The 26,205-nt window shown below is 55.0% G+C and overlaps 4 non-coding genes and 5 pseudogenes across 4 annotated transcripts; all 9 read left to right on the top strand.

Annotated features, from left to right (window-relative positions):
- The first annotated feature begins 9,803 nt into the window (after positions 1-9,803).
- LOC137361012 (U2 spliceosomal RNA) lies at positions 9,804-9,983 on the top strand (annotated as a pseudogene).
- Positions 9,984-10,363: 380 nt separating this feature from the next.
- On the top strand, positions 10,364-10,554 carry LOC137360938 (U2 spliceosomal RNA). The gene has a single exon (XR_010971971.1). It is a non-coding gene; the product is annotated as a U2 spliceosomal RNA (small nuclear RNA).
- A 388-nt stretch (positions 10,555-10,942) lies between these two features.
- On the top strand, positions 10,943-11,133 carry LOC137360950 (U2 spliceosomal RNA). Its single transcript, XR_010971983.1, has one exon. It is a non-coding gene; the product is annotated as a U2 spliceosomal RNA (small nuclear RNA).
- A 380-nt stretch (positions 11,134-11,513) lies between these two features.
- LOC137361059 (U2 spliceosomal RNA) lies at positions 11,514-11,622 on the top strand (annotated as a pseudogene).
- A 5,199-nt stretch (positions 11,623-16,821) lies between these two features.
- Positions 16,822-17,015, top strand: LOC137361017 (U2 spliceosomal RNA). Its single transcript, XR_010972046.1, has one exon. It is a non-coding gene; the product is annotated as a U2 spliceosomal RNA (small nuclear RNA).
- A 380-nt stretch (positions 17,016-17,395) lies between these two features.
- LOC137360937 (U2 spliceosomal RNA) lies at positions 17,396-17,586 on the top strand. Its single transcript, XR_010971970.1, has one exon. It is a non-coding gene; the product is annotated as a U2 spliceosomal RNA (small nuclear RNA).
- A 388-nt stretch (positions 17,587-17,974) lies between these two features.
- Positions 17,975-18,083, top strand: LOC137361054 (U2 spliceosomal RNA; annotated as a pseudogene).
- Positions 18,084-23,283: 5,200 nt separating this feature from the next.
- Positions 23,284-23,464, top strand: LOC137361031 (U2 spliceosomal RNA; annotated as a pseudogene).
- Positions 23,465-23,844: 380 nt separating this feature from the next.
- Positions 23,845-23,953, top strand: LOC137361055 (U2 spliceosomal RNA; annotated as a pseudogene).
- The last annotated feature ends 2,252 nt before the right edge of the window (positions 23,954-26,205 follow it).

Below are 26,205 nucleotides of genomic sequence, written 5' to 3'. Positions count from 1 at the left end.
CATCTCTACAAGACCTGCCCCAAACGTTGTCTCAGCTATGCTCAGGCGGCAAGGTCCAAGGAATGGCCGGGCGAAGGTTCGACGAAGGCGTCCGCTGTTCGAAAGGAGACCAGCAACCTTCTCCGCAGTGAGGAACTTCAACCTGAGAAGGAAGGGGAGGCGGCTGAAACCAACGACCCAGCACCTACCCAGCGCCCGGAAACCCCTCCTCCACAGACAGAATCAATGGAGGAGGAGGCAGCAGATGGACAAACAGGTCAGTGGCAAGTGGTCCAGAGGAAAACCACAAAGAAAAAACATCCCAAAGCCACCACCCAAACCAGTGGCAAGAGGAGGCTTTCTTCTGAATCAGACTGCAACAACTCCTCTTCACTGGACGGGGAAATGCTGGAACGACAGCCCCTTCAAAAGAGGCGGCAGAACTCCGAGATGGATGATCAAGCATCCCAGCCCCCGGGCACTGGAAGCTGTGATGGGCCCGGCGTGCCCCAACCCCAATTCCCCACACGTAACGACGTGGCCAACGCATCTCAGCTCCAGGACACCGGGAGCAAAGACACGTCTGGCGCACCTGAGCTCCGGGAGACCGGGAGCTGTGATGTTTTCGAGGAGGAACAGATGGAAGCAGCTGAGGACAACCCAATCCTCTCTGCCTACAAGACCCCCCCGATGTCACCCGAGCGGCACAAAACCTGCAGGAAAAATCAGGAGGGGTTTCTGAGCCCAACCAACGTAAAACTGCTTGCGCATACGATGGGTATGCAGGAACATCCCGAAGGGGAAGGACTGGGACTAGCGAGGACAAATGGTATGGGAAGCAACGACTAATTTTTAGTAAAAAATGGGTGTAAGAATTGCTTCCATTAATGTGCGTAGCATTAAATCTACTACGCGATGTGTTTCAACCTTGGATTACCTTGCCAAGGTCAAAGCTGACCTACTGTTTCTGCAGGAGTGTGGAATACCACACCTCAGCACCTACAGGCAGTGGTCGCGATGGTGGTCCCACGGGCCATCGATCTGGTCGGGGGGTAATGACTGCCGTTCCTCCGGCCTGGGTATTCTGCTGCGGGGAGGTAACTTCACCATCTCCGAAGTTAAGGAGGTGGTGGGCGGCCGCCTCCTCGTAGCAGACGTGATGTACAACAACGCTCCGCTCCGGTTGATCAACGTGTACGCCCCGGTACAACGCAGCGAGCGGCTGACCGTCTTCCAGCAGCTCCCACTGCTGCTGGCGACGTCCAGGCCGGTCATCCTAGGCGGTGACTTCAACTGCATCATCGATGCGGCTGGACGATCCGGCAGTGACGACAGCAAACTGGACGCTACGTCCAGATTCCTAGTAGAAACAGTTAAGGATGCCAAACTGCACGACGTCTTCAGCAAACCTGCAGACGGAGCGCAGCGCAGATACACATGGTCAAGATCGGACGGGTCTGCCCTTTCCAGGATTGACTTCCTGTTTGTGTCCCGTGCTGTCACGGTCGGATCCACCGACGTCAAGCCGGTGTTCTTCTCCGACCACTGCCTCTTACTGGCCGACTGTCACTTACAGGACGACCAGCGGGTTGGCAGAGGGACGTGGAAGCTCAATGTGACACTGCTGACCCCAGAGAACGTTGAGGAACTCAAAAGGGATTACAAAGGTTGGAGGACCGTGAAACCCCTCTTTGAGTCTCCAGTTCACTGGTGGGAAGCGATTAAGGAGAACATCAAGAGGTTCTTCATCCACAAAGGTGTTCAGAAGGCGAGAGAGAGACAGAGGGAACTGTCCCGACTCCAGAAAATTATGCAAAATCTACTCCGGTTGCAGTCAATGGGGGTCGAGGTCAAGGAGGACCTCCAAGAGGTGAAGAGCCAGCAGGCCTCGCTCTTTGCCAAGGAGGCCTCCAAGATCATCTTCCGGTCCAGAGTCCGCTCCATCGAGCAGGAGGAGACGTGCTCGCGTTACTTCTTCCAAAAGGTACACAGAGAGAGCTCTGTTATCAGCAGCCTGAAGGAAGAAGATGGCTCGGTAACGTCTTCGCAGTCCGACATACTAAGGATCAGCAAATCCTTTTATGCTGGGCTGTATGACGCGAAGCCCACAGACAGCAGAGCCTCCCAGTCCTTCCTGTCATCTATCACAGAGGTCTTAGATGACAGCAGGAGGGAGGGACTGGACAAGCCGCTAACTCTGGACGAGCTGACAAAGGCCGTCGAGTCTTTCGAGGCGAGTAAAACTCCCGGGAGCGACGGCTTACCGGTCGAGTTGTACTCGGCCCTGTGGGACTGGGTCGGCCCGGACCTGCTGGAAGTATACGAGAGTATGCTCCTGGCCGGTAGCATGTCAGAATCCATGAGAAAAGGCATCATCACCCTCATTTACAAGCAGAAGGGGGAGAGGGTAGAAATCAGAAATTGGCGGCCCATCTCACTGCTTAATGTTGATTACAAGATTCTGTCCAAAGTCATAGCCAGTCGAGTCAAGTCTGCTCTGGAGCTGGTGATTCACCCCGATCAGACCTGTACTGTACCCGGCAGGAAGATCTCTGATAGCCTCGCGCTACTCAGGGATACGATCGCCTACGTACGGGACAGGAGGGTGGACACCTGCCTCATCAGCCTGGACCAGGAGAAGGCTTTTGACAGGATATCGCACACCTACATGATGGACGTGCTTTCCAAAATGGGGTTTGGGGAGGGAATCTGCAATTGGATCCAACTGCTCTACACAAACATCAGTAGCGCAGTGTCAATCAACGGGTGGGAATCTGAAAGTTTCCCGATCAAATCTGGAGTCAGACAGGGCTGTCCTCTTTCCCCGGTCTTGTTTGTTTGCTGTATTGAACCCTTTGCTGAGTCTATTAGGAAGGATGCGAGCATAAGAGGGGTGACAATCCCAGGCAGCGGAGGCACTCAGGTCAAAACCTCCCTGTACATGGATGACGTCGCCGTCTTCTGCTCGGATCCGCTGTCCGTGCGCAGACTGATGAGCATCTGCGACCAGTTCGAACTGGCCTCGGGAGCCAAAGTTAACCACGGCAAGAGCGAGGCCATGTTCTTTGGGAACTGGGCTGACCGATCCTTTGTCCCCTTCACCGTCAGGTCAGATTACCTGAAGGTGCTGGGGATATGGTTCGGAAGTGCCGGGGCGTGCACCAAAACATGGGAGGAGCGAGTAGCCAAGGTACGACAAAAGTTGGGCATGTGGGGGCAGCGATCTCTCTCCATTGTGGGTAAGAACCTGGTCATCAGGTGCGAGGCGCTCACGTTGTTGCTCTACGTGGCGCAGGTCTGGCCCATACCCCACTCCTGCGCCGTGGCAGTCACCCGAGCCATTTTCCGCTTCGTCTGGGGATCTAAAATGGACCGGGTCCGGAGGGACACGATGTTCAAATCTCTGGACATGGGCGGGAAAAATGTACCCAACGTGGCCCTCATCCTGATGACCACCTTCGTGTGCGGCTGCATCAAGCTATGTGTAGATCCCCAGTACGCAAACTCCAAGTGTCACTACGTGCTGAGGTTCTATCTGTCCCCGGTGTTGCGAAGGATGGGCCTGGTCACATTGCCGCGGAACGCACCGTGCAGTTGGGCGGCGCCGTACCACCTATCCTTCGTGGAGCAGTTTCTGCGGAAAAACACCTTTGACCACCGGTCCATCAGGCAGTGGTCTGCACGGAATGTCCTCAAGGCCCTACGGGAAAAGGAAACGGTGGATCCTGTCGGATGGTTCCCCGAGCAGACCGTCAAAGTCATTTGGCGGAATGCCTCATCACCAGAACTTTCAAACAAGCACCAAGACGTAGCTTGGCTGGTGGTGAGAAGGGCCCTCCCCGTCAGGTCCTTCATGCACACCCGAAGTCTCGCCCCCTCCGCACAGTGCCCCCGCGTTGGCTGTGGTGGGGAAGAGACGGTCGCCCACCTCCTCCTGGAATGTGCCTTTGCAAAGCAGGTGTGGAAAGAGATGCAGTGGTTTTTGTCAAGGTTCATCCCAAGCAGCTCTGTAACACAGGAGTCTGTGCTCTACGGGCTGTTCCCAGGGACGCACACCGAGACAAACATCAACTGCTGCTGGAGGACTATCAATTCGGTGAAAGACGCCCTTTGGTCTGCCCGAAACTTGCTGGTCTTCCAGCGCAAAGAGTTGTCCACCACCGAATGTTGCAGACTGGCACATTCCAAGGTCCAGGACTACGTGCTGAGGGACGCACTAAAGCTTGGGGCAGCCGCAGCAAAGGCTCAATGGGGAAAGACCACAGTGTAAGGTTCCCCCACCAAGCTGGACTGAGGGGCTGGAACCATGGGAAGCCCCTCGAACTGTATCGTTAATATTCTCAATTGCTGTAAATGTAAAACTGTAATTGACATGACAATTGTGAAACGGAAGGGTTGGGAAGAAACTCATGACATTATTGAAAGAAACTGATCTCTTTTGCAATGTTTGTATTTTTTCGTGCTGTTTGGAAACTGTTTGGCAATGTAATTTTTACAGATTTTTATGAATAAAGTATATTTTGGAAATAAAAAAAAAAAAAAAAAAAAAAAAATCTGTTCTTATCAGTGCTTATTTGATTGAGAAGAGACCATGATCATTGCCTTTTGATCCTGGGGAAGCTTTGAGTAAAATGGCTATAACCAATTTTCGAGCTTCGGGCCAGGGAGTGCGCAACACCGTTCGGGTGGTGGTGAAGGACAAGGAAGGAGATGCACCGGTCGATCGCACCTTCTTCATCAAGAAAATTCTTTTCGATTGCTGCGGATTTCAAGCGACGGACGTCTTCTGCCTGCAGGATTTCCCCAGCAGTGGATACTTCGACGTGACGTTCCGGAACGTGGCGGGATGCATCAAGTTCCTGAAGGTGTTCAAGGAGAAAGGGGACCGGGCGCCACTGTCGATCCTCACAGCGGAGCTGCTCTTCACGCTTCCGTCACAACGGGACCGGGTGGTGACGATTCACCTCTACAACCCCCATGTTCCGGTGGTGGATGTACTCACCTTTCTCGCCAGGTACGTCGAGGTGGCCGGCAGCAGCACTGATGTCAAGGACCCCTTTGGGATCTGGACCAGCAAGCGGCAGGTCAAGGTGACCTTGAAGGTAGATCCCAGTGGAGCCATCATCCACCCTCCCTCCAGCTTCGCTATCGGGGGAAGTCGAGGCTTCTTGGTCTACGCTGGGCAGCCCAGAGTTTGTCGCACCTGTGGCAAATCTGGTCACATGGCAGCCAACTGCAGCACGGTTGTTTGCAAGAACTGCAAGGAGGAAGGCCATCAGACCAAGGACTGTAAGCAGACTAAGTGTTGCAACTTGTGCGGTGCGGCAGGCCATCTCTACAAGACCTGTCCCAAACGTTGTCAAAGCTATGCTCAGGCGGCAAGGTCCAAGGAATGGCCGGGCGAAGGTTCGACGAAGGCGTCCGCTGTTCGAAAGGAGACCAGCAACCTTCTCCGCAGTGAGGAACTTCAACCTGAGAAGGAAGGGGAGGCGGCTGAAACCAACGACCCAGCACCTACCCAGCGCCCGGAAACCCCTCCCCCACAGACAGAATCAATGGAGGAGGAGGCAGCAGATGGACAAACAGGTCAGTGGCAAGTGGTCCAGAGGAGAACCACAAAGAAAAAACATCCCAAAGCCACCACCCAAACCAGTGGCAAGAGGAGGCTCTCTTCTGAATCAGACTGCAACAACTCCTCTTCACTGGACGGGGAAATGCTGGAACGACAGCCCCTTCCAAAGAGGCGGCAGAACTCTGAGATGGATGATAAAGCATCCCAGCCCCCGGGCACTGGAAGCTGTGATGGGCCCGGCGTGCCCCAACCCCAATGCCCCACACGTAACGACGTGGCCAACGCATCTCAGCTCCAGGACACCGGGAGCAAAGACACGTCTGGCGCACCTGAGCTCCGGGAGACCGGGAGCTGTGATGTTTTCGAGGAGGAACAGATGGAAGCAGCTGAGGACAACCCAATCCTCTCTGCCTACAAGACCCCCCCGATGTCACCCGAGCGGCACAAACCCTGCATGAAAAATCAGGAGGGGTTTCTGAGCCCAACCAACGTGAAACTGCTTGCGCATACGATGGGTATGCAGGAACATCCCGAAGGGGAAGGACTGGGACTAGCGAGGACAAATGGTATGGGAAGCAACAACTAATTTTTAGTAAAAAATGGGTGTAAGAATTGCTTCCATTAATGTGCGTAGCATTAAATCGACTACGCGATGTGTTTCAACCTTGGATTACCTTGCCAAGGTCAAAGCTGACCTACTGTTTCTGCAGGAGTGTGGAATACCACACCTCAGCACCTACAGGCAGTGGTCGCGATGGTGGTCCCACGGGCCATCGATCTGGTCGGGGGGTAATGACTGCCGTTCCTCCGGCCTGGGTATTCTGCTGCGGGGAGGTAACTTCACCATCTCCGAAGTTAAGGAGGTGGTGGGCGGCCGCCTCCTCGTAGCAGACGTGATGTACAACAACGCTCCGCTCCGGTTGATCAACGTGTACGCCCCGGTACAACGCAGCGAGCGGCTGACCGTCTTCCAGCAGCTCCCACTGCTGCTGGCGACGTCCAGGCCGGTCATCCTAGGCGGTGACTTCAACTGCATCATCGATGCGGCTGGACGATCCGGCAGTGACGACAGCAAACTGGACGGTACGTCCAGATTCCTAAGAGAAACAGTTAAGGATGCCAAACTGCACGACGTCTTCAGCAAACCTGCAGACGGAGCGCAGCGCAGATACACATGGTCAAGATCGGACGGGTCTGCCCGTTCCAGGATTGACTTCCTGTTTGTGTCCCGTGCTGTCACGGTCGGATCCACCGACGTCAAGCCGGTGTTCTTCTCCGACCACTGCCTCTTACTGGCCGACTGTCACTTACAGGACGACCAGCGGGTTGGCAGAGGGACGTGGAAGCTCAATGCGACACTGCTGACCCCAGAGAACGTTGAGGAACTCAAAAGGGATTACAAAGGTTGGAGGACCGTGAAACCCCTCTTTGAGTCTCCAGTTCACTGGTGGGAAGCGATTAAGGAGAACATCAAGAGGTTCTTCATCCACAAAGGTGTTCAGAAGGCGAGAGAGAGACAGAGGGAACTGTCCCGACTCCAGAAAATTATGCAAAATCTACTCCGGTTGCAGTCAATGGGGGTCGAGGTCAAGGAGGACCTCCAAGAGGTGAAGAGCCAGCAGGCCTCGCTCTTTGCCAAGGAGGCCTCCAAGATCATCTTCCGGTCCAGAGTCCGCTCCATCGAGCAGGATGAGACGTGCTCGCGTTACTTCTTCCAAAAGGTACACAGAGAGAGCTCTGTTATCAGCAGCCTGAAGGAAGAAGATGGCTCGGTAACGTCTTCGCAGTCCGACATACTAAGGATCAGCAAATCCTTTTATGCTGGGCTGTATGACGCGAAGCCCACAGACAGCAGAGCCTCCCAGTCCTTCCTGTCATCTATCACAGAGGTCTTAGATGACAGCAGGAGGGAGGGACTGGACAAGCCGCTAACTCTGGACGAGCTGACAAAGGCCGTCGAGTCTTTCGAGGCGAGTAAAACTCCCGGGAGCGACGGCTTACCGGTCGAGTTGTACTCGGCCCTGTGGGACTGGGTCGGCCCGGACCTGCTGGAAGTATACGAGAGTATGCTCCTGGCCGGTAGCATGTCAGAATCCATGAGAAAAGGCATCATCACCCTCATTTACAAGCAGAAGGGGGAGAGGGTAGAAATCAGAAATTGGCGGCCCATCTCACTGCTTAATGTTGATTACAAGATTCTGTCCAAAGTCATAGCCAGTCGAGTCAAGTCTGCTCTGGAGCTGGTGATTCACCCCGATCAGACCTGTACTGTACCCGGCAGGAAGATCTCTGATAGCCTCGCGCTACTCAGGGATACGATCGCCTACGTACGGGACAGGAGGGTGGACACCTGCCTCATCAGCCTGGACCAGGAGAAGGCTTTTGACAGGATATCGCACACCTACATGATGGACGTGCTTTCCAAAATGGGGTTTGGGGAGGGAATCTGCAATTGGATCCAACTGCTCTACACAAACATCAGTAGCGCAGTCTCAATCAACGGGTGGGAATCTGAAAGTTTCCCGATCAAATCTGGAGTCAGACAGGGCTGTCCTCTTTCCCCGGTCTTGTTTGTTTGCTGTATTGAACCCTTTGCTGAGTCTATTAGGAAGGATGCGAGCATAAGAGGGGTGACAATCCCAGGCAGCGGAGGCACTCAGGTCAAAACCTCCCTGTACATGGATGACGTCGCCGTCTTCTGCTCGGATCCGCTGTCCGTGCGCAGACTGATGAGCATCTGCGACCAGTTCGAACTGGCCTCGGGAGCCAAAGTTAACCACGGCAAGAGCGAGGCCATGTTCTTTGGGAACTGGGCTGACCGATCCTTTGTCCCCTTCACCGTCAGGTCAGATTACCTGAAGGTGCTGGGGAGATGGTTCGGAAGTGCCGGGGCGTGCACCAAAACATGGGAGGAGCGAGTAGCCAAGGTACGACAAAAGTTGGGCATGTGGGGGCAGCGATCTCTCTCCATTGTGGGTAAGAACCTGGTCATCAGGTGCGAGGCGCTCACGTTGTTGCTCTACGTGGCGCAGGTCTGGCCCATACCCCACTCCTGCGCCGTGGCAGTCACCCGAGCCATTTTCCGCTTCGTCTGGGGATCTAAAATGGACCGGGTCCGGAGGGACACGATGTTCAAATCTCTGGACATGGGCGGGAAAAATGTACCCAACGTGGCCCTCATCCTGATGACCACCTTCGTGTGCGGCTGCATCAAGCTATGTGTCGATCCCCAGTACGCAAACTCCAAGTGTCACTACGTGCTGAGGTTCTATCTGTCCCCGGTGTTGCGAAGGATGGGCCTGGTCACATTGCCGCGGAACGCTCCGTGCAGTTGGGACGTGCCGTACCACCTATCCTTCGTGGAGCAGTTTCTGCGGAAAAACACCTTTGACCACCGGTCCATCAGGCAGTGGTCTGCACGGAATGTCCTCAAGGCCCTACGGGAAAAGGAAACGGTGGATCCTGTCGGATGGTTCCCCGAGCAGACCGTCAAAGTCATTTGGCGGAATGCCTCATCACCAGAACTTTCAAACAAGCACCAAGACGTAGCTTGGCTGGTGGTGAGAAGGGCCCTCCCCGTCAGATCCTTCATGCACACCCGAAGTCTCGCCCCCTCCGCACAGTGCCCCCGCGTTGGCTGTGGTGGGGAAGAGACGGTCGCCCACCTCCTCCTGGAATGTGCCTTTGCAAAGCAGGTGTGGAAAGAGATGCAGTGGTTTTTGTCAAGGTTCATCCCAAGCAGCTCTGTAACACAGGAGTCTGTGCTCTACGGGCTGTTCCCAGGGACGCACACCGAGACAAACATCAACTGCTGCTGGAGGACTATCAATTCGGTGAAAGACGCCCTTTGGTCTGCCCGAAACTTGCTGGTCTTCCAGCGCAAAGAGTTGTCCACCACCGAATGTTGCAGACTGGCACATTCCAAGGTCCAGGACTACGTGCTGAGGGACGCACTAAAGCTTGGGGCAGCCGCAGCAAAGGCTCAATGGGGAAAGACCACAGTGTAAGGTTCCCCCACCAAGCTAGACTGAGGGGCTGGATCCATGGGAAACCCCTCGAACTGTATCGTTAATATTCTGAATTGCTGTAAATGTAAAACTGTAATTGACATGACAATTGAGAAACGGAAGGGTTGGGAAGAAACTCATGACAGTATTGAAGGAAACTGATCTCCCTTGCAATGTTTGTATTTTTTGGTGCTGTTTGGAAACTGTTTGGCAATGTAATTTTTACAGATTTTTATGAATAAAGTATATTTTGGAAATAAAAAAAAAAAGTATCTGTTCTTATCAGTTTAATATCTGATACGTCCCCTATCTGGGGACCAAATATTAAATTGATTTTTGGGACAGGGAGATGGAGCAGGGGCTTGCCCCGTCCACTCCATGCATCCACCTGGTATTGCAGTGTTTCCAGGAGCGGTGCAGCTTCCCCTCTCCATGGGGGCGGGACCCCTGCTGAAAAATAGAATTCGCAATAGTGACGGCGCTGCTGACTTTGCTGCAGTTTTCCGTGGGCGCTACGCTGCCCCCAGTTGGATTGCCCCGCAGTTGCAGGCCGCCCTTTGCTGCCCAGCGCGCGCGGTTGTCTTTATTCCTGCGCAATGCCTCGCGCAGAAGCGCAAGGAATGGCTGCGCGTGGCATGCACGCGTGCTTTCCTTTCTGCTTGCAAGGCCCGGCAACAAAAGGAGCTCTGGCTCAAAGACCGCCCGCCGTCGCCTCTTTCGCCCTCGGCTCGCCCACCCGGCGGCTACTTTGTGGTAGAGGCCGCACGCCGGGCCTGACGCGCGCAGCAAACGCAGTTTTACGGCCATCGCTTCTCGGCCTTTTGGCTAAGATCAAGTGTAGTATCTGTTCTTATCAGTTTAATATCTGATACGTCCCCTATCTGGGGACCAAATATTAAATTGATTTTTGGGACAGGGAGATGGAACAGGGGCTTGCCCCGTCCACTCCATGCATCCACCTGGTATTGCAGTGTTTCCAGGAGCGGTGCAGCTTCCCCCCTCCATGGGGGCGAGACCCCTGCCGAAAAATAGAATTCGCAATAGTGACGGCGCTGCTGCTCGGCTGACTTTGCTGCAGTTTTCCGTGGGCGCTACGCTGCCCCCTGTTGGATTGCCCCGCAGTTGCAGGCCGCCCTTTGCTGCCTGGCGCGCGTGGTTGTCGTTATTCCTGCGCAATGCCTCGCGCAGAAGCGCGAGGAATGGCTGCGCGTGGCATGCACGCGTGCTTTCCTTTCTGCTTGCAAGGCCCGGCAACAAAAGGAGCTCTGGCTCAAAGACCGCCCGCCGTCGCCTCTTTCGCCCTCGGCTCGCCCACCCGGCGGCTACTTTGTGGTAGAGGCCGCACGCCGGGCCTGACGCGCGCAGCAAACGCAGTTTTAGGGCCATCGCTTCTCGGCCTTTTGGCTAAGATCAAGTGTAGTATCTGTTCTTATCAGTTTAATATCTGATACGTCCCCTATCTGGGGACCAAATATTAAATTGATTTTTGGGACAGGGAGATGGAGCAGGGGCTTGCCCCGTCCACTCCATGCATCCACCTGGTATTGCAGTGTTTCCAGGAGCGGTGCAGCTTCCCCCCTCCATGGGGGCGAGACCCCTGCTGAAAAATAGAATTCGCAATAGTGACGGCGCTGCTGACTTTGCTGCAGTTTTCCGTGGGCGCTACGCTGCCCCCTGTTGGATTGCCCCGCAGTTGCAGGCCGCCCTTTGCTGCCTAGCGCGCGTGGTTGTCGTTATTCCTGCGCAATGCCTCGCGCAGAAGCGCGAGGAATGGCTGCGCGTGGCATGCACGCGTGCTTTCCTTTCTGCTTGCAAGGCCCGGCAACAAAAGGAGCTCTGGCTCAAAGACCGCCCGCCGTCGCCTCTTTCGCCCGAGGCTCGCCCACCCGGCGGCTACTTTGACGTAGAGGCCGCACGCCGGGCCTGACGCGCGCAGCAAACGCAGTTTTAGGGCCATCGCTTCTCGGCCTTTTGGCTAAGATCAAGTGTAGTATCTGTTCTTATCAGTGCTTATTTGATTGAGAAGAGACCATGATCATTGCCTTTTGATCCTGGGGAAGCTTTGAGTGAAATGGCTATAACCAATTTTCGAGCTTCGGGCCAGGGAGTGCGCAACACCGTTCGGGTGGTCGTGAAGGACAAGGAAGGAGATGCACCGTTCGATCGCACCTTCTTCATCAAGAAAATTCTCTTCGATTGCTGCGGATTTCAAGCGACGGATGTCTTCTGCCTGCAGGATTTCCCCAGCAGTGGATACTTCGACGTGACGTTCCGGAACGTGGCGGGATGCATCAAGTTCCTGAAGGCGTTCAAGGAGAAAGGGGACCGGGCTCCACTGTCGATCCTCACAGCGGAGCCGCTCTTCACGCTTCCGTCACAACGGGACCGGGTGGTGACGATTCACCTCTACAACCCCCATGTTCCGGTGGTGGATGTACTCACCTTTCTCGCCAGGTACGTCGAGGTGGCCGGCAGCAGCACTGATGTCAAGGACCCCTTTGGGATCTGGACCAGCAAGCGGCAGGTCAAGGTGACCTTGAAGGTAGATCCCAGTGGAGCCATCATCCACCCTCCCTCCAGCTTCGCTATCGGGGGAAGTCGAGGCTTCTTGGTCTACGCTGGGCAGCCCAGAGTTTGTCGCACCTGTGGCAAATCTGGTCACGTGGCAGCCAACTGCAGCACGGTTGTTTGCAAGAACTGCAAGGAGGAAGGCCATCAGACCAAGGACTGTAAGCAGACTAAGTGTTGCAACTTGTGCGGTGCGGCAGGCCATCTCTACAAGACCTGCCCCAAACGTTGTCTCAGCTATGCTCAGGCGGCAAGGTCCAAGGAATGGCCGGGCGAAGGTTCGACGAAGGCGTCCGTTGTTCGAAAGGAGACCAGCAACCTTCTCCGCAGTGAGGAACTTCAACCTGAGAAGGAAGGGGAGGCGGCTGAAACCAACGACCCAGCACCTACCCAGCGCCCGGAAACCCCTCCTCCACAGACAGAATCAATGGAGGAGGAGGCAGCAGATGGACAAACAGGTCAGTGGCAAGTGGTCCAGAGGAAAACCACAAAGAAAAAACATCCCAAAGCCACCACCCAAACCAGTGGCAAGAGGAGGCTTTCATCTGAATCAGACTGCAACAACTCCTCTTCACTGGACGGGGAAATGCTGGAACGACAGCCCCTTCAAAAGAGGCGGCAGAACTCCGAGATGGATGATCAAGCATCCCAGCCCCCGGGCACTGGAAGCTGTGATGGGCCCGGCGTGCCCCAACCCCAATTCCCCACACGTAACGACGTGGCCAACGCATCTCAGCTCCGGGACACCGGGAGCAAAGACACGTCTGGCGCACCTGAGCTCCGGGAGACCGGGAGCTGTGATGTTTTCGAGGAGGAACAGATGGAAGCAGCTGAGGACAACCCAATCCTCTCTGCCTACAAGACCCCCCCGATGTCACCCGAGCGGCACAAACCCTGCAGGAAAAATCAGGAGGGGTTTCTGAGCCCAACCAACGTGAAACTGCTTGCGCATACGATGGGTATGCAGGAACATCCCGAAGGGGAAGGACTGGGACTAGCGAGGACAAATGGTATGGGAAGCAACAACTAATTTTTAGTAAAAAATGGGTGTAAGAATTGCTTCCATTAATGTGCGTAGCATTAAATCGACTACGCGATGTGTTTCAACCTTGGATTACCTTGCCAAGGTCAAAGCTGACCTACTGTTTCTGCAGGAGTGTGGAATACCACACCTCAGCACCTACAGGCAGTGGTCGCGATGGTGGTCCCACGGGCCATCGATCTGGTCGGGGGGTAATGACTGCCGTTCCTCCGGCCTGGGTATTCTGCTGCGGGGAGGTAACTTCACCATCTCCGAAGTTAAGGAGGTGGTGGGCGGCCGCCTCCTCGTAGCAGACGTGATGTACAACAACGCTCCGCTCCGGTTGATCAACGTGTACGCCCCAGTACAACGCAGCGAGCGGCTGACCGTCTTCCAGCAGCTCCCACTGCTGCTGGCGACGTCCAGGCCGGTCATCCTAGGCGGTGACTTCAACTGCATCATCGATGCGGCTGGACGATCCGGCAGTGACGACAGAAAACTGGACGCTACGTCCAGATTCCTCATAGAAACAGTTAAGGATGCCAAACTGCACGACGTCTTCAGCAAACCTGCAGACGGAGCGCAGCGCAGATACACATGGTCAAGATCGGACGGGTCTGCCCGTTCCAGGATTGACTTCCTGTTTGTTTCCCGTGCTGTCACGGTCGGATCCACCGACGTCAAGCCGGTGTTCTTCTCCGACCACTGCCTCTTACTGGCCGACTGTCACTTACAGGACGACCAGCGGGTTGGCAGAGGGACGTGGAAGCTCAATGCGACACTGCTGACCCCAGAGAACGTTGAGGAACTCAAAAGGGATTACAAAGGTTGGAGGACCGTGAAACCCCTCTTTGAGTCTCCAGTTCACTGGTGGGAAGCGATAAAGGAGAACATCAAGAGGTTCTTCATCCACAAAGGTGTTCAGAAGGCGAGAGAGAGACAGAGGGAACTGTCCCGACTTCAGAAAATTATGCAAAATCTACTCCGGTTGCAGTCAATGGGGGTCGAGGTCAAGGAGGACCTCCAAGAGGTGAAGAGCCAGCAGGCCTCGCTCTTTGCCAAGGAGGCCTCCAAGATCATCTTCCGGTCCAGAGTCCGCTCCATCGAGCAGGATGAGACGTGCTCGCGTTACTTCTTCCAAAAGGTACACAGAGAGAGCTCTGTTATCAGCAGCCTGAAGGAAGAAGATGGCTCGGTAACGTCTTCGCAGTCCGACATACTAAGGATCAGCAAATCCTTTTATGCTGGGCTGTATGACGCGAAGCCCACAGACAGCAGAGCCTCCCAGTCCTTCCTGTCATCTATCACAGAGGTCTTAGATGACAGCAGGAGGGAGGGACTGGACAAGCCGCTAACTCTGGACGAGCTGACAAAGGCCGTCGAGTCTTTCGAGGCGAGTAAAACTCCCGGGAGCGACGGCTTACCGGTCGAGTTGTACTCGGCCCTGTGGGACTGGGTCGGCCCGGACCTGCTGGAAGTATACGAGAGTATGCTCCTGGCCGGTAGCATGTCAGAATCCATGAGAAAAGGCATCATCACCCTCATTTACAAGCAGAAGGGGGAGAGGGTAGAAATCAGAAATTGGCGGCCCATCTCACTGCTTAATGTTGATTACAAGATTCTGCCCAAAGTCATAGCCAGTCGAGTCAAGTCTGCTCTGGAGCTGGTGATTCACCCCGATCAGACCTGTACTGTACCCGGCAGGAAGATCTCTGATAGCCTCGCGCTACTCAGGGATACGATCGCCTACGTACGGGACAGGAGGGTGGACACCTGCCTCATCAGCCTGGACCAGGAGAAGGCTTTTGACAGGATATCGCACACCTACATGATGGACGTGCTTTCCAAAATGGGGTTTGGGGAGGGAATCTGCAATTGGATCCAACTGCTCTACACAAACATCAGTAGCGCAGTCTCAATCAACGGGTGGGAATCTGAAAGTTTCCCGATCAAATCTGGAGTCAGACAGGGCTGTCCTCTTTCCCCGGTCTTGTTTGTTTGCTGTATTGAACCCTTTGCTGAGTCTATTAGGAAGGATGCGAGCATAAGAGGGGTGACAATCCCAGGCAGCGGAGGCACTCAGGTCAAAACCTCCCTGTACATGGATGACGTCGCCGTCTTCTGCTCGGATCCGCTGTCCGTGCGCAGACTGATGAGCATCTGCGACCAGTTCGAACTGGCCTCGGGAGCCAAAGTTAACCACGGCAAGAGCGAGGCCATGTTCTTTGGGAACTGGGCTGACCGATCCTTTGTCCCCTTCACCGTCAGGTCAGATTACCTGAAGGTGCTGGGGATATGGTTCGGAAGTGCCGGGGCGTGCACCAAAACATGGGAGGAGCGAGTAGCCAAGGTACGACAAAAGTTGGGCATGTGGGGGCAGCGATCTCTCTCCATTGTGGGTAAGAACCTGGTCATCAGGTGCGAGGCGCTCACGTTGTTGCTCTACGTGGCGCAGGTCTGGCCCATACCCCACTCCTGCGCCGTGGCAGTCACCCGAGCCATTTTCCGCTTCGTCTGGGGATCTAAAATGGACCGGGTCCGGAGGGACACGATGTTCAAATCTCTGGACATGGGCGGGAAAAATGTACCCAACGTGGCCCTCATCCTGATGACCACCTTCGTGTGCGGCTGCATCAAGCTATGTGTAGATCCCCAGTACGCAAACTCCAAGTGTCACTACGTGCTGAGGTTCTATTTGTCCCCGGTGTTGCGAAGGATGGGCCTGGTCACATTGCCGCGGAACGCACCATGCAGTTGGGCGGCGCCGTACCACCTATCCTTCGTGGAGCAGTTTCTGCGGAAAAACACCTTTGACCACCGGTCCATCAGGCAGTGGTCTGCACGGAATGTCCTCAAGGCCCTACGGGAAAAGGAAACGGTGGATCCTGTCGGATGGTTCCCCGAGCAGACCGTCAAAGTCATTTGGCGGAATGCCTCATCACCAGAACTTTCAAACAAGCACCAAGACGTAGCTTGGCTGGTGGTGAGAAGGGCCCTCCCCGTCAGATCCTTCATGCACACCCGAAGTCTCGCCCCCTCCGCACAGTGCCCCCGCGTTGGCTGTGGTGGGGAAGAGACGGTCGCCCACCTCCTCCTGGAATGTGCCTTTGCAAAGCAGGTGTGGAAAGAGATGCAGTGGTTTTTGTCAAGGTTCATCCCAAGCAGCTCTGTAACACAGGAGTCTGTGCTCTACGGGCTGTTCCCAGGGACGCACACCGAGACAAACATCAACTGCTGCTGGAGGGCTATCAATTCGGTGAAAGACGCCCTTTGGTCTGCCCGAAACTTGCTGGTCTTCCAGCGCAAAGAGTTGTCCACCGCCGAATGTTGCAGACTGGCACATTCCAAGGTCCAGGACTACGTGCTGAGGGACGCACTAAAGCTAGGGGCAGCCGCAGCAAAGGCTCAATGGGGAAAGACCACAGTGTAAGGTTCCCCCACCAAGCTGGACTGAGGGGCTGGATCCATGGGAAACACCTCGAACTGTATCGTTAATATTTTCATTTGCTGTAAATGTAAAACTGTAATTGGCATGACAATAGTGAAATGGAAGGGTTGTGAAGAAACTCATGATAGTATTGAAAGAAACTGATCTCTTTTGCAATGTTTGTATTTTTTCGTGCTGTTTGGAAACTGTTTGCAATGTAATTTTTACAGATTTTTATGAATAAAGTATATTTTGGGAAAAAAAAAAAAAAAAAAAAAAAAAAAAGTATCTGTTCTTATCAGTTTAATATCTGATACGTCCCCTATCTGGGGACCAAATATTAAATTGATTTTTGGGACAGGGAGATGGAGCAGGGGCTTGCCCCGTCCACTCCATGCATCCACCTGGTATTGCAGTGTTTCCAGGAGCGGTGCAGCTTCCCCCCTCCATGGGGGCGAGACCCCTGCTGAAAAATAGAATTCGCAATAGTGACGGAGCTGCTGACTTTGCTGCAGTTTTCCGTGGGCGCTACGCTGCCCCCTGTTGGATTGCTCCGCAGTTGCAGGCCGCCCTTTGCTGCCCAGCGCGCGCGGTTGTCTTTATTCCTGCGCAATGCCTCGCGCAGAAGCGCAAGGAATGGCTGCGCGTGGCATGCACGCGTGCTTTCCTTTCTGCTTGCAAGGCCCGGCAACAAAAGGAGCTCTGGCTCAAAGACCGCCCGCCGTCGCCTCTTTCGCCCTAGGCTCGCCCACCCGGCGGCTACTTTGTGGTAGAGGCCGCACGCCGGGCCTGACGCGCGCAGCAAATGCAGTTTTACGGCCATCGCTTCTCGGCCTTTTGGCTAAGATCAAGTGTAGTATCTGTTCTTATCAGTTTAATATCTGATACGTCCCCTATCTGGGGACCAAATATTAAATTGATTTTTGGGACAGGGAGATGGAACAGGGGCTTGCCCCGTCCACTCCATGCATCCACCTGGTATTGCAGTGTTTCCAGGAGCGGTGCAGCTTCCCCCCTCCATGCGGGCGAGACCCCTGCCGAAAAATAGAATTCGCAATAGTGACGGCGCTGCTGCTCGGCTGACTTTGCTGCAGTTTTCCGTGGGCGCTACGCTGCCCCCTGTTGGATTGCTCCGCAGTTGCAGGCCGCCCTTCGCTGCCCAGCGCGCGCGGTTGTCTTTATTCCTGCGCAATGCCTCGCGCAGAAGCGCAAGGAATGGCTGCGCGTGGCATGCACGCGTGCTTTCCTTTCTGCTTGCAATGCCCGGCAACAAAAGGAGCTCTGGCTCAAAGACCGCCCGCCGTCGCCTCTTTCGCCCGAGGCTCGCCCACCCGGCGGCTACTTTGACGTAGAGGCCGCACGCCGGGCCTGACGCGCGCAGCAAACGCAGTTTTACGGCCATCGCTTCTCGGCCTTTTGGCTAAGATCAAGTGTAGTATCTGTTCTTATCAGTGCTTATTTGATTGAGAAGCGACCATGATCATTGCCTTTTGATCCTGGGGAAGCTTTGAGTGAAATGGCTATAACCAATTTTCGAGCTTCGGGCCAGGGAGTGCGCAACACCGTTCGGGTGGTCGTGAAGGACAAGGAAGGAGATGCACCGGTCGATCGCACCTTCTTCATCAAGAAAATTCTCTTCGATTGCTGCGGATTTCAAGCGACGGATGTCTTCTGCCTGCAGGATTTCCCCAGCAGTGGATACTTCGACGTGACGTTCCGGAACGTGGCGGGATGCATCAAGTTCCTGAAGGCGTTCAAGGAGAAAGGGGACCGGGCTCCACTGTCGATCCTCACAGCGGAGCCGCTCTTCACGCTTCCGTCGCAACGGGACCGGGTGGTGACGATTCACCTCTACAACCCTCATGTTCCGGTGGTGGATGTACTCACCTTTCTCGCCAGGTACGTCGAGGTGGCCGGCAGCAGCACTGATGTCAAGGACCCCTTTGGGATCTGGACCAGCAAGCGGCAGGTCCAGGTGACCTTGAAGGTAGATCCCAGTGGAGCCATCATCCACCCTCCCTCCAGCTTCGCTATCGGGGGAAGTCGAGGCTTCTTGGTCTACGCTGGGCAGCCCAGAGTTTGTCGCACCTGTGGCAAATCTGGTCACATGGCAGCCAACTGCAGCACGGTTGTTTGCAAGAACTGCAAGGAGGAAGGCCATCAGACCAAGGACTGTAAGCAGACTAAGTGTTGCAACTTGTGCGGTGCGGCAGGCCATCTCTACAAGACCTGCCCCAAACGTTGTCTCAGCTATGCTCAGGCGGCAAGGTCCAAGGAATGGCCGGGCGAAGGTTCGACGAAGGCGTCCGCTGTTCGAAAGGAGACCAGCAACCTTCTCCGCAGTGAGGAACTTCAACCTGAGAAGGAAGGGGAGGTGGCTGAAACCAACGACCCAGCACCTACCCAGCGCCCGGAAACCCCTCCTCCACAGACAGAATCAATGGAGGAGGAGGCAGCAGATGGACAAACAGGTCAGTGGCAAGTGGTCCAGAGGAAAACCACAAAGAAAAAACATCCCAAAGCCACCACCCAAACCAGTGGCAAGAGGAGGCTTTCTTCTGAATCAGACTGCAACAACTCCTCTTCACTGGACGGGGAAATGCTGGAACGACAGCCCCTTCAAAAGAGGCGGCAGAACTCCGAGATGGATGATCAAGCATCCCAGCCCCCGGGCACTGGAAGCTGTGATGGGCCCGGCGTGCCCCAACCCCAATTCCCCACACGTAACGACGTGGCCAACGCATCTCAGCTCCGGGACACCGGGAGCAAAGACACGTCTGGCGCACCTGAGCTCCGGGAGACCGGGAGCTGTGATGTTTTCGAGGAGGAACAGATGGAAGCAGCTGAGGACAACCCAATCCTCTCTGCCTACAAGACCCCCCCGATGTCACCCGAGCGGCACAAAACCTGCAGGAAAAATCAGGAGGGGTTTCTGAGCCCAACCAACGTAAAACTGCTTGCGCATACGATGGGTATGCAGGAACATCCCGAAGGGGAAGGACTGGGACTAGCGAGGACAAATGGTATGGGAAGCAACAACTAATTTTTAGTAAAAAATGGGTGTAAGAATTGCTTCCATTAATGTGCGTAGCATTAAATCTACTACGCGATGTGTTTCAACCTTGGATTACCTTGCCAAGGTCAAAGCTGACCTACTGTTTCTGCAGGAGTGTGGAATACCACACCTCAGCACCTACAGGCAGTGGTCGCGATGGTGGTCCCACGGGCCATCGATCTGGTCGGGGGGTAATGACTGCCGTTCCTCCGGCCTGGGTATTCTGCTGCGGGGAGGTAACTTCACCATCTCCGAAGTTAAGGAGGTGGTGGGCGGCCGCCTCCTCGTAGCAGACGTGATGTACAACAACGCTCCGCTCCGGTTGATCAACGTGTACGCCCCGGTACAACGCAGCGAGCGGCTGACCGTCTTCCAGCAGCTCCCACTGCTGCTGGCGACGTCCAGGCCGGTCATCCTAGGCGGTGACTTCAACTGCATCATCGATGCGGCTGGACGATCCGGCAGTGACGACAGAAAACTGGACGCTACGTCCAGATTCCTCATAGAAACAGTTAAGGATGCCAAACTGCACGACGTCTTCAGCAAACCTGCAGACGGAGCGCAGCGCAGATACACATGGTCAAGATCGGACGGGTCTGCCCGTTCCAGGATTGACTTCCTGTTTGTGTCCCGTGCTGTCACGGTCGGATCCACCGACGTCAAGCCGGTGTTCTTCTCCGACCACTGCCTCTTACTGGCCGACTGTCACTTACAGGACGACCAGCGGGTTGGCAGAGGGACGTGGAAGCTCAATGTGACACTGCTGACCCCAGAGAACGTTGAGGAACTCAAAAGGGATTACAAAGGTTGGAGGACCATGAAACCCCTCTTTGAGTCTCCAGTTCACTGGTGGGAAGCGATTAAGGAGAACATCAAGAGGTTCTTCATCCACAAAGGTGTTCAGAAGGCGAGAGAGAGACAGAGGGAACTGTCCCGACTCCAGAAAATTATGCAAAATCTACTCCGGTTGCAGTCAATGGGGGTCGAGGTCAAGGAGGACCTCCAAGAGGTGAAGAGCCAGCAGGCCTCGCTCTTTGCCAAGGAGGCCTCCAAGATCATCTTCCGGTCCAGAGTCCGCTCCATCGAGCAGGATGAGACGTGCTCGCGTTACTTCTTCCAAAAGGTACACAGAGAGAGCTCTGTTATCAGCAGCCTGAAGGAAGAAGATGGCTCGGTAACGTCTTCGCAGTCCGACATACTAAGGATCAGCAAATCCTTTTATGCTGGGCTGTATGACGCGAAGCCCACAGACAGCAGAGCCTCCCAGTCCTTCCTGTCATCTATCACAGAGGTCTTAGATGACAGCAGGAGGGAGGGACTGGACAAGCCGCTAACTCTGGACGAGCTGACAAAGGCCGTCGAGTCTTTCGAGGCGAGTAAAACTCCCGGGAGCGACGGCTTACCGGTCGAGTTGTACTCGGCCCTGTGGGACTGGGTCGGCCCGGACCTGCTGGAAGTATACGAGAGTATGCTCCTGGCCGGTAGCATGTCAGATTCCATGAGAAAAGGCATCATCACCCTCATTTACAAGCAGAAGGGGGAGAGGGTAGAAATCAGAAATTGGCGGCCCATCTCACTGCTTAATGTTGATTACAAGATTCTGTCCAAAGTCATAGCCAGTCGAGTCAAGTCTGCTCTGGAGTTGGTGATTCACCCCGATCAGACCTGTACTGTACCCGGCAGGAAGATCTCTGATAGCCTCGCGCTACTCAGGGATACGATCGCCTACGTACGGGACAGGAGGGTGGACACCTGCCTCATCAGCCTGGACCAGGAGAAGGCTTTTGACAGGATATCGCACACCTACATGATGGACGTGCTTTCCAAAATGGGGTTTGGGGAGGGAATCTGCAATTGGATCCAACTGCTCTACACAAACATCAGTAGCGCAGTGTCAATCAACGGGTGGGAATCTGAAAGTTTCCCGATCAAATCTGGAGTCAGACAGGGCTGTCCTCTGTCCCCGGTCTTGTTTGTTTGCTGTATTGAACCCTTTGCTGAGTCTATTAGGAAGGATGCGAGCATAAGAGGGGTGACAATCCCAGGCAGCGGAGGCACTCAGGTCAAAACCTCCCTGTACATGGATGACGTCGCCGTCTTCTGCTCGGATCCGCTGTCCGTGCGCAGACTGATGAGCATCTGCGACCAGTTCGAACTGGCCTCGGGAGCCAAAGTTAACCACGGCAAGAGCGAGGCCATGTTCTTTGGGAACTGGGCTGACCGATCCTTTGTCCCCTTCACCGTCAGGTCAGATTACCTGAAGGTGCTGGGGATATGGTTCGGAAGGGCCGGGGCGTGCACCAAAACATGGGAGGAGCGAGTAGCCAAGGTACGACAAAAGTTGGGCATGTGGGGGCAGCGATCTCTCTCCATTGTGGGTAAGAACCTGGTCATCAGGTGCGAGGCGCTCACGTTGTTGCTCTACGTGGCGCAGGTCTGGCCCATACCCCACTCCTGTGCCGTGGCAGTCACCCGAGCCATTTTCCGCTTCGTCTGGGGATCTAAAATGGACCGGGTCCGGAGGGACACGATGTTCAAATCTCTGGACATGGGCGGGAAAAATGTACCCAACGTGGCCCTCATCCTGATGACCACCTTCGTGTGCGGCTGCATCAAGCTATGTGTAGATCCCCAGTACGCAAACTCCAAGTGTCACTACGTGCTGAGGTTCTATCTGTCCCCGGTGTTGCGAAGGATGGGCCTGGTCACATGGCCGCGGAACGCTCCGTGCAGTTGGGACGTGCCGTACCACCTATCCTTCGTGGAGCAGTTTCTGCGGAAAAACACCTTTGACCACCGGTCCATCAGGCAGTGGTCTGCACGGAATGTCCTCAAGGCCCTACGGGAAAAGGAAACGGTGGATCCTGTCGGATGGTTCCCCGAGCAGACCGTCAAAGTCATTTGGCGGAATGCCTCATCACCAGAACTTTCAAACAAGCACCAAGACGTAGCTTGGCTGGTGGTGAGAAGGGCCCTCCCCGTCAGATCCTTCATGCACACCCGAAGTCTCGCCCCCTCCGCACAGTGCCCCCGCGTTGGCTGTGGTGGGGAAGAGACGGTCGCCCACCTCCTCCTGGAATGTGCCTTTGCAAAGCAGGTGTGGAAAGAGATGCAGTGGTTTTTGTCAAGGTTCATCCCAAGCAGCTCTGTAACACAGGAGTCTGTGCTCTACGGGCTGTTCCCAGGGACGCACACCGAGACAAACATCAACTGCTGCTGGAGGACTATCAATTCGGTGAAAGACGCCCTTTGGTCTGCCCGAAACTTGCTGGTCTTCCAGCGCAAAGAGTTGTCCACCACCGAATGTTGCAGACTGGCACATTCCAAGGTCCAGGACTACGTGCTGAGGGACGCACTAAAGCTTGGGGCAGCCGCAGCAAAGGCTCAATGGGGAAAGACCACAGTGTAAGGTTCCCCCACCAAGCTAGACTGAGGGGCTGGATCCATGGGAAACCCCTCGAACTGTATCGTTAATATTCTGAATTGCTGTAAATGTAAAACTGTAATTGACATGACAATTGAGAAACGGAAGGGTTGGGAAGAAACTCATGACAGTATTGAAGGAAACTGATCTCCCTTGCAATGTTTGTATTTTTTGGTGCTGTTTGGAAACTGTTTGGCAATGTAATTTTTACAGATTTTTATGAATAAAGTATATTTTGGAAATAAAAAAAAAAAAAAATCTGTTCTTATCAGTTTAATATCTGATACGTCCCCTATCTGGGGACCAAATATTAAATTGATTTTTGGGACAGGGAGATGGAGCAGGGGCTTGCCCCGTCCACTCCATGCATCCACCTGGTATTGCAGTGTTTCCAGGAGCGGTGCAGCTTCCCCCCTCCATGGGGGCGAGACCCCTGCTGAAAAATAGAATTCGCAATAGTGACGGCGCTGCTGACTTTGCTGCAGTTTTCCGTGGGCGCTACGCTACCCCCTGTTGGATTGCCCCGCAGTTGCAGGCCGCCCTTTGCTGCCCATCGCGCGTGGTTGTCGTTATTCCTGCGCAATGCCTCGCGCAGAAGTGCAAGGAATGGCTGCGCGTGGCATGCACGCGTGCTTTCCTTTCTGCTTGCAAGGCCCGGCAACAAAAGGAGCTCTGGCTCAAAGACCGCCCGCCGTCGCCTCTTTCGCCCGAGGCTCGCCCACCCGGCGGCTACTTTGACGTAGAGGCCGCACGCCGGGCCTGACGCGCGCAGCAAACGCAGTTTTACGGCCATCGCTTCTCGGCCTTTTGGCTAAGATCAAGTGTAGTATCTGTTCTTATCAGTGCTTATTTGATTGAGAAGAGACCATGATCATTGCCTTTTGATCCTGGGGAAGCTTTGAGTGAAATGGCTATAACCAATTTTCGAGCTTCGGGCCAGGGAGTGCGCAACACCGTTCGGGTGGTCGTGAAGGACAAGGAAGGAGATGCACCGGTCGATCGCACCTTCTTCATCAAGAAAATTCTCTTCGATTGCTGCGGATTTCAAGCGACGGATGTCTTCTGCCTGCAGGATTTCCCCAGCAGTGGATACTTCGACGTGACGTTCCGGAACGTGGCGGGATGCATCAAGTTCCTGAAGGCGTTCAAGGAGAAAGGGGACCGGGCTCCACTGTCGATCCTCACAGCGGAGCCGCTCTTCACGCTTCCATCGCAACGGGACCGGGTGGTGACGATTCACCTCTACAACCCCCATGTTCCGGTGGTGGATGTACTCACCTTTCTCGCCAGGTACGTCGAGGTGGCCGGCAGCAGCACTGATGTCAAGGACCCCTTTGGGATCTGGACCAGCAAGCGGCAGGTCAAGGTGACCTTGAAGGTAGATCCCAGTGGAGCCATCATCCACCCTCCCTCCAGCTTCGCTATCGGGGGAAGTCGAGGCTTCTTGGTCTACGCTGGGCAGCCCAGAGTTTGTCGCACCTGTGGCAAATCTGGTCACATGGCAGCCAACTGCAGCACGGTTGTTTGCAAGAACTGCAAGGAGGAAGGCCATCAGACCAAGGACTGTAAGCAGACTAAGTGTTGCAACTTGTGCGGTGCGGCAGGCCATCTCTACAAGACCTGCCCCAAACGTTGTCTCAGCTATGCTCAGGCGGCAAGGTCCAAGGAATGGCCGGGCGAAGGTTCGACGAAGGCGTCCGCTGTTCGAAAGGAGACCAGCAACCTTCTCCGCAGTGAGGAACTTCAACCTGAGAAGGAAGGGGAGGCGGCTGAAACCAACGACCCAGCACCTACCCAGCGCCCGGAAACCCCTCCTCCACAGACAGAATCAATGGAGGAGGAGGCAGCAGATGGACAAACAGGTCAGTGGCAAGTGGTCCAGAGGAAAACCACAAAGAAAAAACATCCCAAAGCCACCACCCAAACCAGTGGCAAGAGGAGGCTTTCTTCTGAATCAGACTGCAACAACTCCTCTTCACTGGACGGGGAAATGCTGGAACGACAGCCCCTTCAAAAGAGGCGGCAGAACTCCGAGATGGATGATCAAGCATCCCAGCCCCCGGGCACTGGAAGCTGTGATGGGCCCGGCGTGCCCCAACCCCAATTCCCCACACGTAACGACGTGGCCAACGCATCTCAGCTCCGGGACACCGGGAGCAAAGACACGTCTGGCGCACCTGAGCTCCGGGAGACCGGGAGCTGTGATGTTTTCGAGGAGGAACAGATGGAAGCAGCTGAGGACAACCCAATCCTCTCTGCCTACAAGACCCCCCCGATGTCACCCGAGCGGCACAAAACCTGCAGGAAAAATCAGGAGGGGTTTCTGAGCCCAACCAACGTAAAACTGCTTGCGCATACGATGGGTATGCAGGAACATCCCGAAGGGGAAGGACTGGGACTAGCGAGGACAAATGGTATGGGAAGCAACAACTAATTTTTAGTAAAAAATGGGTGTAAGAATTGCTTCCATTAATGTGCGTAGCATTAAATCTACTACGCGATGTGTTTCAACCTTGGATTACCTTGCCAAGGTCAAAGCTGACCTACTGTTTCTGCAGGAGTGTGGAATACCACACCTCAGCACCTACAGGCAGTGGTCGCGATGGTGGTCCCACGGGCCATCGATCTGGTCGGGGGGTAATGACTGCCGTTCCTCCGGCCTGGGTATTCTGCTGCGGGGAGGTAACTTCACCATCTCCGAAGTTAAGGAGGTGGTGGGCGGCCGCCTCCTCGTAGCAGACGTGATGTACAACAACGCTCCGCTCCGGTTGATCAACGTGTACGCCCCGGTACAACGCAGCGAGCGGCTGACCGTCTTCCAGCAGCTCCCACTGCTGCTGGCGACGTCCAGGCCGGTCATCCTAGGCGGTGACTTCAACTGCATCATCGATGCGGCTGGACGATCCGGCAGTGACGACAGAAAACTGGACGCTACGTCCAGATTCCTCATAGAAACAGTTAAGGATGCCAAACTGCACGACGTCTTCAGCAAACCTGCAGACGGAGCGCAGCGCAGATACACATGGTCAAGATCGGACGGGTCTGCCCGTTCCAGGATTGACTTCCTGTTTGTGTCCCGTGCTGTCACGGTCGGATCCACCGACGTCAAGCCGGTGTTCTTCTCCGACCACTGCCTCTTACTGGCCGACTGT

The sequence above is a fragment of the Heterodontus francisci genome, unplaced genomic scaffold (genome assembly GCF_036365525.1).
Source record: "Heterodontus francisci isolate sHetFra1 unplaced genomic scaffold, sHetFra1.hap1 HAP1_SCAFFOLD_1014, whole genome shotgun sequence".
In the NCBI taxonomy this organism is placed as follows: Eukaryota; Metazoa; Chordata; class Chondrichthyes; order Heterodontiformes; family Heterodontidae; genus Heterodontus; species Heterodontus francisci.
This window is presented reverse-complemented; position numbering and strand designations above follow the sequence as displayed.